The sequence below is a fragment of the Neodiprion fabricii genome, chromosome 4, assembly GCF_021155785.1.
Source record: "Neodiprion fabricii isolate iyNeoFabr1 chromosome 4, iyNeoFabr1.1, whole genome shotgun sequence".
Taxonomy (NCBI): domain Eukaryota; kingdom Metazoa; phylum Arthropoda; class Insecta; order Hymenoptera; family Diprionidae; genus Neodiprion; species Neodiprion fabricii.
This window is the reverse complement of record NC_060242.1, coordinates 26,630,335-26,644,100: the sequence shown is the minus strand read 5'-3', so window position 1 is coordinate 26,644,100 and position 13,766 is coordinate 26,630,335. Positions and strand designations below refer to the sequence as shown.

The window sequence follows — 13,766 nt, the reverse complement described above, 5'->3', positions numbered from 1 at the left end:
TATTCCGCAAGGCTATATATATATATATATATATATATTAGGGTGGGTCAAAAAAATCAAGTATTTTTTTTTTTGGATTCGACACACGAAAACTAGTTCCTAGCTACCTCTAGAAAGTACTTACCAAATCTAAGCTCTTAATATTAACGGGAAGATTATGCTCATCATAGTTTTCCATTTTCAATTTAGTCTTATATAAAAATGGCCATATCTTATCACCAATAGATTGTTAAATTAGTTGCATCATCGATATTTATAGGAAATTGAACGCTCTACAAAAATGGTCTCTTATACTTTTTTCATTAATCTAACCATTTAAAAGATATTCAAGGTGAAAGGTTGAAGTATTTTAAGGAAAATAACTTTTTGTTTTGAATTTTGTAACTTACTAAAAAATAATTATTGTCAAATGAGTTTCAGATATTTTCATAGGAAATTGAACGCTCTACAAAAAAGGTTTCTTGTGGTTAATCGATTACTGTAACCATTTAGAAGATATTCGCAGTAGAATCCCAATGCCTGTTGATTTTAATAGTTTTTAAATAATTATTTCCAATTTATCCATTTATTTGATGGATTTTGAGATAATTTATGATCTATTCCAGAAAGAGAAGGTTTTTATTTCAGAAATATCATCAAATATATCAGCAGAAAAAAAAAATTCTATTTTACCATATGAAATTTTATAATTCAATACAGTATAGATACAAAAATATATTTTTTCTTTTTGTTTAAGTTATAAAAATTGACTTTTATTGCAATTCGGAAATTTTGCTCGATGTTCCTTGACAACTTGCAATAAATATTGAAACTGGTCTTCGTTTTTTGTCAAGCATTGGTTGTATTCAGATACCAGCGCTACTCCACGTAAAAACTATTAAAATCAACAGGCATTGGGATTCTACTGCGAATATCTTCTAAATGGTTACAGTAATCGATTAACCACAAGAAACCTTTTTTGTAGAGCGTTCAATTTCCTATGAAAATATCTGAAACTCATTTGACAATAATTATTTTTTAGTAAGTTACAAAATTCAAAACAAAAAGTTATTTTCCTTAAAATACTTCAACCTTTCACCTTGAATATCTTTTAAATGGTTAGATTAATGAAAAAAGTATAAGAGACCATTTTTGTAGAGCATTCAATTTCCTATAAATATCGATGATGCAACTAATTTAACAATCTATTGGTGATAAGATATGGCCATTTTTATATAAGACTAAATTGAAAATGGAAAACTATGATGAGCATAATCTTCCCGTTAATATTAAGAGCTTAGATTTGGTAAGTACTTTCTAGAGGTAGCTAGGAACTAGTTTTCGTGTGTCGAATCCAAAAAAAAAAATACTTGATTTTTTTGACCCACCCTAATATATATATATATATAATCCACGTTATTCCTTGCGGATAATACTTAATTTATTTTACTGTCCCTCCGCGGTGCTTCAGCTCCTTCGATATAATCCAGGGAGGAGATTCGACTTTATACGCGCGGATCGGACTTGCACCACTCAACATGATTGACGCTGTTTATCGTCCCCTGGCGAACGCTTTTCAACCTGTGCTTGCAATGGTGATATACCCATAAGTTTCTGGTTCCGATTGGCAGGAGCGGAGCGAGGAATGAGAAATAAATATGGAACATCTTTGAGGGGATTGATCGGCTAGCGATCGATACGTTTTTTTTTTTTTATTAATTTTATTATGAATCAGTAAGACGTTGATTGTTTTTCAAATTTATTCATGCGCAAGCTGAGAATGTTTCTTTGAAAACAGAAGAATAAAATATACCGGGATTGTCATGAAGAGTTTGGATATCGATGTTTCGTTTCGAATCGCTACAAAATGGTTTGAAATTTGGTACATTTGCTTGAATTCACTCTACGACGATACATTTCAATCAAAATATAATTTTTTACCAAGTTGCTGGAACAGATCTTCTCCCTTTTACTTCAGTCATCGATTCAATATTGACATCTATCGATCGTCGTCGATTACATACATACCGGTGCAATGTTTTCAAATTATACACCTAACGATCAAACGTGGTACAAAAAAAAAAAATGTGATAAATATAATGAATGTACGATTACGATCTTGTCTAACAAAATCACGAAATAGTAGATATCAATTTTCGGCAAAACTACTTTTTCAAATCGGGATGAAGAATCGTGAAAAAATTCAGCCTCCGATCGTTTGCCGAACATCTAGAGCTAATCCGCAATTGGTTTTGCGGACATACATTCCGCGTGCTCCGTATCCCACGGTACATCCGTAATCAATCCCCGAAGCCAATCAGACACCGCGTATATCGATCCATATTTCAATTAAGTACCCTCGTTCAGTTACAGGTTTAATGCTCGGACTGTCGACGACACGAATCGTATAACGCACTCGAAATCTCTGTGGTAAAGGATTCGATTTCGATTCGCCGTGCAGACAATCGACGTTTTGTTCGATTTTTCGTCTAGTATTTTGAATTATACAACGGGCAAAACATGTATGATACTAATCGAAGCAGACTCTTTATACGTGTCGATTAGTTGAACTGTAATCACGCAGTCGTTGCATGCTTGGAGAACCGTGAAATTTCGCGTGATTTATTAGTCGCTGGATAATTCACGGAATTTGAATTTATTTTGCCACTCGATGACGTTGATCAAAATTTGTATGAATCCTAAATCAAACTTTTAGTGTGTTTAAATCGAAAATTATTCTCTAACTTCACCCACACAGAGTTAGAATAGTATTATTTTCCGTTGTCGTTAATGTCTCCTATACACATTTCAAACATTCCAAATTCGCATGTTAATTTTTTTCCTTTTTTGACCTCTGAATTCTTCACAATCACGCACATTACCTAAATTGTTACGAAACTTTTCAGTCTCGCTCTCTAACCTTTCCCCGCGGTTTATCGTCAAGCCGCCCTTTCGTGTATACGCGAAATATAATTTTCAATGCTTATGGTAGTTACACGGTGTGTAGCTTCAGACGACGTCTAACTTCTAATCTGTAGCTAAGCTGTGGCTATAAGATGGAAAGATTAAACTTTAGTTTCCTGCTTAAACCCGGCTTCTCGCGATATTTATCCAGGTGTTGTATGTACGCGAGTTTGTACATGCATACATATATACACACACATATATATATATATATATATATATATACACGGTATAAAAGTTGGTATCCATCTTTCTTCGCAAAGTTCACAACTCCCGGCTTCTTTCATTACAACTATATCGATGCAGTCGAAGCTGGCTTACGGCGACATCACAGATTAATTCGGAATTACTTAACGATTTCAAATACGAATCTCACTAATGTAAGTATTTATTCCGTTGAAACCATTAAAATATTTATAAAAACCGTATTCCGTAATCAAAGGAATGCCTGTGAGTGGAAAAATATTTTTGTCATTACGCAATTGATTTTTATCCTTTGATCGTATCGAGATATTTACGAGCCGGGTTATTCAATGTCTATCGGAATCATTTGCTTGAATGAAAATGAGTAAATCCTGAAATAACCGACCAACTCGAGTGTCCTTTGGAAAATTTATCAAAGTGTCTCATATTCACAATCATCGCAAAAGGAATTGGTTTCGAATTTTAGTCTACTACATGCCACCAAAGAAATTAAACATGTCTTCGTGGTCAAATCATTCCTAGTTTGTACGATTCCGGCACTTTTGGTTGACTCGGAAAAAACACGCGTCAATCGCGACGTGTCGGTGAGAGAAAGAGGGAGAGTAATAAAAATTGAGGAAAGAAAGAGTGGAAAAGATACCCGCGGAAAGTTTCCATGCCTCCGTTTACCTCTGTTCTCGTATAAAATACTTTCATCCATCCAAATCCTTGGGTCGTTATTTTTACCCCAATTCGAAACGGCGCGAGTATATAAATGAAAAAAGCGTTATTCCCCGAGCCTCGTATCCGCTCTTGATATTTAGATGATGGAAAAGGGTTGTGGTTGGACTACAATGATCCCGCAATGTGTCTGCAAGGATAATACGCCGAAGCTTGAAAGATTATCGTTGGCAGTTGTCCGCGGAATGAAAGACCGAAGGGTGAAAACGTGCGGAGACTAAGTCCGCAATATTTACTCTCTTCCTATCTATGTGTGAGCTTATGTCGGATACCATACCTCGAACCTTATCCAGATACTCGGACGATGGTGAGGCTCTACTTCAACTATCCATTAATTTCACTCAAGCGGCTCGAGAGATTGTTTCGGGAACAGAGATTAGACCGAATTCTGCAACCCCTTCAGAAGTTAAAACCCTTGTCTTCCCTAAAAACCTCCCTGAATTCTGACTCGATTAACATGCTCCAATTGTAACTGCAGCTACTGCCAAGGTGCTTTGAGATATGATCGGACGAGCTGCCGTGTTGACCTTACTTACTCGGTACGAGCACGAAAGCGACGCAGCTTCGTTTCGTAATTTTACACTCGGACGATTCGGGCTTTGATACCTGAATCAGTAGAACATACATCCAACTGGCATCATCCAAAACTTTAGTTTTTAGTCCCAATCCTGTGACCCACGTTAGAGATTCTCTGCGACCCTCGGTGGGCGACAGGGTGAAGAGTAAGTTATTCATCTGGAAACGGATTTCCTGTCATACGAAAAACCAGTTCCAACAGGTTTCGGAGCCGACGTAGACTTGGGCTTGATTTCTCTTTTGGAAAAGAATCGTTCGATGCGGTTTCTTCCCCTAGTTTGAGGAAACTATAACAGCATTCGGTTACTCTTCGCTTATTTACGATTTTCTCAATTATACGTACTTTGATTATCGTTTAAGGACCGTTTAAGACCACCGATAAATACAATTTTCTATAAACGCCAATTCATCTCGGTGAATGGATGTTGAAGAGAAAAAATATTGCGTCCGTTTCTTCGAACCCTAACGATGGCCAACGACGATAAAACGATAATAAATGGCGCCGGGTAGAACGTAATTTTTTTTTCACGCAGACACGATTAGGGAGTAAAGCCAGCCATACGTATGGTGAGGTTGGTTCCGAGCCACAACCTCTCTTGGCTCAACATGGATTAAGTAGTCACGTCACAACCGGCGAGAAAGGTTTTTTGTGCAATTCATTTGAAAAAAAGGAAGCCAAGGTACCATATACAACACTGTTCGTTGAAAGATGTGATTCAAGCCAATTCCAAAGTGTGACTAATCGCAAGGTGATGTTACGAATCTAGAATCCTAATCGAGAAACCTTTCCAAAATTTTGAAAAAGTGACGTACAACGTCTCACGCTTGAAAACTACTTTCAATCGTAATCCGAGACTATTTTTATATCACCTAGTTCGTATTTTTTTTTTCTATTACGAACAATATTACGTTGATCAAAGATCATTGTTTTCTTTGGTATTCGCGCACCAGAAAGGTATCGGGAAAATCAACTGTGACCTTTACATCGATGATTGGAAACGAAGAATTTTCATTTCCCGTGTTTTCGCGCGGGTATAGCCTATCATTCGCAATGAAATAGCAGAGTCGAAGCAGCTTATAACAAACACTCGGCAACTGGCTGTCGGCAATCTTTCGAGACGTATTCCGAAAGGGGATCTATTCTCTCGGTTCGCGGTCGCAATATCGGGAGAAGAATACTTATACCGAGTTCTTTCCTACCCCGCATAGCGAATCCATACTAAGAGTTCTACCAAATTTCTTTTATTTTCTACTTCATCCACGGCTTCTCCACTCGTTTCTCCATTTCTCTCCCTCGCTCTTTTTCGCTCTCTCTCTTTCTCTCTCTCTCTCTCGTACCTGTAACTGCTACGTCAAGTTATTTCACGATTGCTGGGCTCTGACAGAGTCTCTCGTTCTGGATATTCGCCGGGATGCCGCGGGAAGATGGGATTTGCCAACGTCATCCAATCCCCTCGACGTTTTTTGCCCGTCGAAATTCTCTCGGATAAATACTTTGCTCGCCTGCAGTATTTCGTACGATCGTTGTATAAAAATATATTATGTTTAAGGGTCTTTGTACTGGAATCCCCCGAAGCTTCATCGTTTGAGTTTAATGAATAGAAAATTATTAATGAGCTAACTTGCGATGAATGATTGTATCCGATGAATATTGATGAGAAAATTTTACTCGTATTTGGAAATTTGTTTATTTTATACATCAATTTATAGACTCATTTTGAAGATAATTTTTTCAAGAGGATGCCATTCAATCACTCAAATTTAATCACAGAAATTCAGAGAATGTTTCATCTCCATTTTAATCCGAAAGCTCTACAGACGAATTACGTAATTATTAATGACTGAGTTCATTATAACCACGCGGAAAATTAAATACCGTTTATCAGTTGTAATTAAACGATGCAATACATTGATTGTTAGGATTCTACGAATTTAGCTCGAAAGTATACACTGAAGAATTTCTAATATTCAAAGGTGATTTTATCTTTCTATTTTCTATTCCGAGCATATCGATTGCTGCTACAATATTCCGTGTCGAAGAGTTGTCTGTACGAAATATAATCGAGTAAACAAGCTGTCTTGAACCTCAATATTCGTGATCTATATAACATAAATTGCATGAGTAAAAGATTAATCGCCTACCTGACAATGAATGTACAATATTGTTTGATGAATGCCTTAAACAACTAGAATGAGTAGAGAATAATTTTCGTTTGTGAGGGTAAACTTTCCTCCGTTTTTTGTGTCCAACAGTAAGCACGACGACAAACAACATCGTACAAAGCTTGACAATTTAGAGAAGGCGGTACAGAGTTGAAGGTTGAAATTTTGAATCCATCCGACAAAAGCTTCCCTCTCCCATCTTCAAGATTATACCAACCTGTTACAGGAATAACGACCGACGACGGAAAGAGGGGAAGAGGAAATGAAAAATTCGGGAAGCTCGAAAGTCGTTTTTTATTCTATCTTCGCGGCCGAACTTTATTGCGTATATATAAGTTATCTCGGAGAATATTTTATTCTCTTCAGAAATTCTCTGAACATTTCACGATGTATGTTTATTCACAAATCTTCGCGCCTCGCGAACCATTGAAATTGTTTTATTTCACTTATGTATTCGTTTTACCTTTCTCAAATTTGTGTCTCTGAAACATTGGTATGTAGATTCGGAAATAACACAGCGGTTCAAATGACGGGTAAAGAAAAATTTATCCGTAAGTAAAAAATTTTTTCGATAATAAGGTAAATCAAAAAACACAAAAATTCTAGTTTCACGTAAAAATGGAAAATGGGATGAATCACGATAATCAATTAACACGTGAAACCAGAATTTCTTGACACGTTTTTGTTCAAAATCACCCGTGGAATCGGAACGTTATTCCCTCTTTTTAATTTGAGATTTGCGAACTTGGATATTTGGAAATATTTCGGACTATTTTAAAATCGAGTACAGCCTGCAACCCCTAATCCCAAAGCAACGCGCCCAATTGTTCCCTGTCTCTTTTTTCAGATGGCGTAAAGGGATGGAGCGACACAGAACGCCGCTGCTAAAGTCGCTCGGTTGAGCGAAATGAAAGAGAGGCGTCGGCAGTGGTGACGTAACTCCTTGTCTTTGGAGAGGTGAGCCACTCTCGTTTTCCCCTCGGGAATTCACCTTCACCCTTAAAACTGAAAGTATTTACCGTCACTGCAGTGCAGCGTCGTCTGCCTTTTCTCGTAGTAAATTGCACACTCCGTTTAAATGAACGGGACAATCCTTTTCCAGTTGCACAACGTTTCTAGCTGTTGCAGGATGCGGCACGCATCGTAACCTGCGGTTTTTTACGAACGAAAATTAACTTCGGACCCTTTACTGACTCTTAAACCCTCCGATTGTGACCCCCTGTCCTTCACTTTCGGATTGTGATTTGCGCAACCCTGCCCGAAGGTTTTTCGGTCAAATCGGTGTCCTGTGATGTACTTCTTTTGTCATTCTCATCTTCAGATTACTGCGGAAATCATGAACTTTGTTTAATTCGATTTTTTCATTTTTCCTGCGCCGTTGACAATCCACCAAAGTGAATAAATCCAGTCTAAGCACAACGAGGATGAGAAGGTTGGTGAGTTTCGTAGTTCGAATCGCAGTAGTCGGTTAATATTTACTTCTCTCATCAAATTTATTGCCATTTTATATTTTTTCTTCGTCACATTCTATTACGCCTGACTTGGAGTTTGCAGTATTATTATTATTAATATCGGGGTTCTTGGTTCTTTCGAGAACTCTTAAATTCTGGACTGAGTTAAAAATCTTTTGAATCCAGCGGTGCTTGCAAAAACTTGTCGTACGAAGACGATTTTCAAGACGTTGGCCACGTTTGCAAGCGAACGGGATGTTTGAAATATAAAAACCAAGACATTTCAGAATAGTCAATGAATCCTTCAAGCTCTCGCGGAATGAAGTTTTTTTAAACTGAAATTTGGGTTGGTCACAATTTCTTTCATTAAATGGCGTGTTTTTTTAGACTTTCGGAAATACTTTTATCACGAAAGAAATAGTAACCAAGCCAAATTCCAGTTTGTAAGAAAAACTTTCCGCGGGAGCTTAAAGGATTCATTGACGATTCTAAAAAGTCTTGATTTTTGTGTCTCAACCATTCCATTTGCCTACAAACGTGGCCACCGTTTTGCAAATCGTCTTCTGCAAAGCTCCGTTTAAACCAACGTACAGGAGTCAATTTTTGAGGTAATTTGAAAAACCTTCTTGTGTTCTAGAGAGTCATTCCGCAGCTTTCAAATGCATTTTGTTTCGCTCTGTTCCATCCGTTAGTTTAGTCAAAATAAAAATCTAAATAAAATGATCGTTCTCTGCTACCCTTGCCTCGGCACCTCCCTTATACCTACAGCCCCTAAAGGAACTCGATTGTCGTTTACGATGTCGCCTCGGTGCTTTTAGAGCGAAGGTTTTCGTCTCAGAGTTATAGCGAAGGCGAAGCGCTTTTTCTTATCATTCAGCCACCGGATAGTAATACGTAAACAGTATGTTACGCATTTACGAAATGTCGTTTTAGCGCAGATCCTTCATCTTTACAAAACACCCTGTACGTGTATAATGCAGGAAATGATCACGTAGTTCGACTGGTGTTTCAGACCTGGACGCGACCCAACCTTGACAAATCATAAAATATTCATGACGAATTCAGTGAAACGCTTGCGGCGCTTTACACATGGGTTGTTCCAACTGTCGTAAAGGATTTCAACGGACCCTGTAGCTTTCCGTGCTCTGGATGGTCTCTCTATTCGCAAAGGAAATACGACGCCGTTCGTGGTCGTTGCTTTTACGATATGTATATATAGGCAAGTTGATCCTCAACGCCACGATTTCAGTTTCACAGGCAAACTTGCTAGGCAACGTCGGATGTCTTTGGCAATAAATTTTTCTCACCTTTAGTATGCGACTCTTCTTGAAATATAAGATTCCGGAAATCGCGGAAGCAATTATCTCGAATTTTTTTCAGCTGCTCGAGGGACACGACAAGTCATTGACAAAATTGTAATCTGTCAATTACAAATTACAAGTTACAAATGTAAATACAAATTACGCAATTCGTAATCGAGAGGATAATAAGCTGCGTTTTACATTTGTATTTTTGTTTGGAGCAAAAAATCAAGTCCAAATTACAATTTGAATACGTTTCTTTATAATTCAAATCGAAGAAATACAAATTAGTAATTTATTTCGCTTCAATAACAATTTCTGCAACCAAATAACATTTTCATTTGGATCAATCGTACGATTCCCAAATGTGATTGATATCTTTATTCGATTGAATTAAAAGTTTTTTTTTTAATGTCATCGATCGTTGCATAAAATTTCTAATTTCTCATACCTCTGTGTTTACAGCAGACATACGCGAGTAGATGCAAGTATAATTTGTATTTTATTTCATCCTTATCACAAAATCCAAACGTAAGTTGCAACGTTTAATTTGTGGTTGATGGAATGCAAACTTTCCAACTATAATTCGCGTGCTACAAACGTTGGAATATAAAAAAAAACGACAACTTGATTCATGCATTAATCCTTTCGCATACCGTGTAGGACAATTATCAGCGAGGTTGATCTTGTGCAGCTGGATTCTCGTGCAACGATCGAAGTAGACAGTTGGTCTTCGGTAGTCATTAGTACCTACAGTGGATTCAGCCATGATATTTCGAGAGTCCCATTCCAAAGGGGTTGAATTAATAGGGTTACGTCCTGCGAGCGCGAGGGTGAAGCTCGGGGAAATTCTCTACGGATTTCCAAACTATTCTGCAGAGTTTGATGCGGCGTATCGCATCGCATTCAAGCGCTTTGTAAAACGTATTTAACGCGTAAATATCTCGAGTGTTTGATTTACTCTCGCTGCTCGTTGACATACAAAATGAAATGGCAAAATGAACTCGTGCTGCGGAATTTGCAAATGAACCTCTAGCGATTCGACGTTCAATTCAAATCTGAATATTCGTTTGCGATTTGTAAATTATTCCAAAGATTTAACGAATTTGACACGATTCTTCATTTTGTTATCTATCGAGTCGACTCTCGTGAACACACGTAATTTTTTTAGCATTTTTTATCCATTTTATATCCAGTATTGCAATGATGTGCGAACTTGTTTTCTGAATTTAATGATGAAACTACCGTTACGATTGTATTATGGAACCTACAGTGGCAGAAAAAACGATCATAAAATATGATAAAACCGAAGCTAATCGAGTCAAGTCTAATTAAAAAAGTTCCTGTAATCTGGAATGAAATTTAAAAACACTTAATTTCAGGTGTAAACACCTTTTCATATCAACAATGTCAGAAAAACTATATTCGTCTACTGTTTTTTGACTCGATAATTCAAATTTCTCATCCGATTCCGACTACAAAATTAATTTAAAAAAAAAATCAGTTCGTATCAGTTAATGTATGTAATGAGATGTTTTAATTTCTTCCTCTGTCACAGCAATTTCTTTTGTCGGATGCCAATCCGTCTCTTATGTGTATATCTACCTACACAGTTTCAATTGAAATGTTCCTTTTTTTCTCTAAATTCCGTCAAAACCGACTTTCTTTGAAACGACGAAACAACGCGATTTCTATTTGAGATTTTCGATGCGGTTCTCGCAGGTCTGTCTAGCCGTTCACCCCGTTCATCCGTTAATCCGAAGAGAGTGAAATGTCTCTCGAATTCGCGACGTATACAACGTTAGTTTCGCGAATGCGTCCAAAATTTGAAAGGACCCAACCGGCTGCAGCTACGAGTAAGAACACAAGACAGGGTACGCAAGGATTAACAATTCAAACAGAGGAGTGCAAAGCCGCGAGTTTAGCCCTGGGTTTTCGAAGGGTTGAAACTCCGGAGAGTGCGAAGGTTGGAGGGTGGAGAACGAAAACGCGTTTAGATCATGATTCGGGAGCAGGCAGAAGCCTCGAGCTTTTGCTGCCTCGTCCATTCTTTCTTCAGCGATGCAAAAACTCGCAAGGAATTTCCCTTTGCAGGGCAGACTTCCCGGCGCCAACAAATTATAACTTCTCACTTTCCTGGCGAAGCTATTAGTTTTGCTCACAGTTTGGCAAAGGGTACATAATTGAATGCTCCCTCTCTCCCTTTTTCCCCCCTCGCTTTCAACCCCGCTTTTTGGGGCAGCGAGTCGGCCTCGAAGCAACGTACGCAACACCACGTTTCTCCGAAACCGGCGCCATTACTCTAGGATACTTATTTCCGGTGCAGTTCACCGCCGGAAACGCACCGCCGATTAGGCGAACAGGATGGTATCCGGAAATTTTTTAATCACGCTTTTTACTCGAAATTAGTCGATTCTTTGTCGAAATTATAGAGATTTGGAATTGGTTTAATGATCGTACAATTAACAACCGCAAATTCCTTGGTCACTAATCGATGTTGAATTTAATTTGTGTAGCATAAATTACACTAAAGTGACAATTTTTGAAATTATAATAACTGAAAAAACATACAACAAGCTTCGCTAAATGATTTCGCAATCGCAACTTAATCTTTCAGTTCGCAGTACCAAAACTTTGCATAGAAAAGATTGACATATTTTTGTCTTTCATTCGAAATGATTTGAAGAAATTTAGTTCCGTTGACAGAAGATTTGTTTTTTTGTATGTTTATAGTAAGTCCAAGATTCACTTACATAGTAACACAATTTCAGCTTTTAAAGAACTAAACATTCTCCGAGTGCATTCTTGTTATTTAGTTCGTTTATTTCGCTCACGTCTCCTTTCGATAGATCAAAGTAAATAAAATCACACGGAGGTTGATACGTGTGCGAGCCGATGGACGTGTTACATCGAATACATTTTTAAAGACCGAAGTTAGGTCGACGCTTCAGAGATGTCAAACTTTTTCGAAGAGCTGTTTGACGGCTCAAACTCCGCAAAAACTTTCGGCATCGATTCGGTCGGTTGACAGTTGACGTTGTTAAAAAATGAATAAAAAAGAAATGTTACATGATTTCACGTGACTTGAGATATGAACATTGGAATAATAAATTGGGGAGACTTATTACCGAGTGAATCGAACTGATTTCAACAACGGTTAAATGTATAAGGCATGCTTGGCCAAACAGGCTAGTGTTTCTGAAACGTTTCCAAATTATTCGAATTTTAGTACCGCTCGAGAAAGTTTATTGTGAATATTTTTCAAATTCTCAAAGTGAACCTTTTCGGAGGGCGAATTGAAAAAAAAATTATTCAAACAATATGAAAACTGTGAGTTTTAGCAAACACATGAGAGACCAAAAAGGTTTCAGTTATCGGCTGTCTCTTCCAATGCATTCTTGATTTAATAATTTTATTTGACACATTTAGGGCTTTTTTCGTCAAAAGTTAAAAAAAAAGTATCGTATTTGTGGAATATCACTACATATTTTAATGACCTGAAGATAAAAAAATGACAAAAAGATTTCTCGACGAGTGCTTTGGTATACCAGATCAGAAAATATCAAAAGGTATTCCGTTCCGTTTTTATTGTATATGTGCGAAATTCTAGAAACATACCGAAGTCTGTAAGATTCCTCGTAGTGATCGGTAACTGACTCACGAATAAAATAACATTTCGCGCATAAGGAAATAAAATCCCGTCTATAAGCTAGCTGAAAAGAAATATTACCGAAATTAACATCTTCTGCCACCTTGTAAGTGGAAATTAAAACAGATGTAGGGTATCTTCCGATCCGTCTATAATGTTGAAATTAGTCAGGTACCTCGCAATGTCAGGGAAATATGCTTTCAGGAGTGATAATTTATACCTTATATACCTAAAGTGCTCCGGGAAAGTTTGATTATGTATTGTACATAGTATAATACATACGTACAGAAATTGATTCTGCCCTGGTCTAAGGTAAAGTCTACGTATATACGTATATACTATACATTATATATTATATATCTATAACAGGTACATAGTGGAGCTGGTAGTGAAATTTAATTAAATTCAAAGTAAACAAGTTCTTAAAATGCGAACGAGTATGAGAAATTCTTCATTCGCTCGAGGCTAAATAGGAAATTTAATAACCCATCTATTAATTCTCTAGAAAATTCTCTAGAGAAACTACTTTCGGTTAATCAGAAGGGGAAATATCGACGTGCACTTGAAGTCAACCGTTCGGAAAATAAGGCACCGGCCGCTTCTGGGATAACAAATTTTCGAAAGTTCTCGCAACTTACGGTGAAGTGTTTCAAAATTTATGAGAAGTAATGATAATTCTCTATTGGGAGGAAGCGATGCGTGCTCTAGCTATTTTGAATTTCGCTAATTTTTTTCCTTGCGAAATCAAAACGTTTTCAA

At 37.3% G+C, this 13,766-nt stretch overlaps 1 protein-coding gene across 6 annotated transcripts in view; it reads left to right on the top strand.

Annotated features, from left to right (window-relative positions):
• The window catches only part of LOC124179627, an 81,362-nt gene that overhangs the window by 30,903 nt on the left and 36,693 nt on the right, over positions 1–13,766 (top strand). The gene's annotated exons all lie outside the window — the stretch shown is intronic.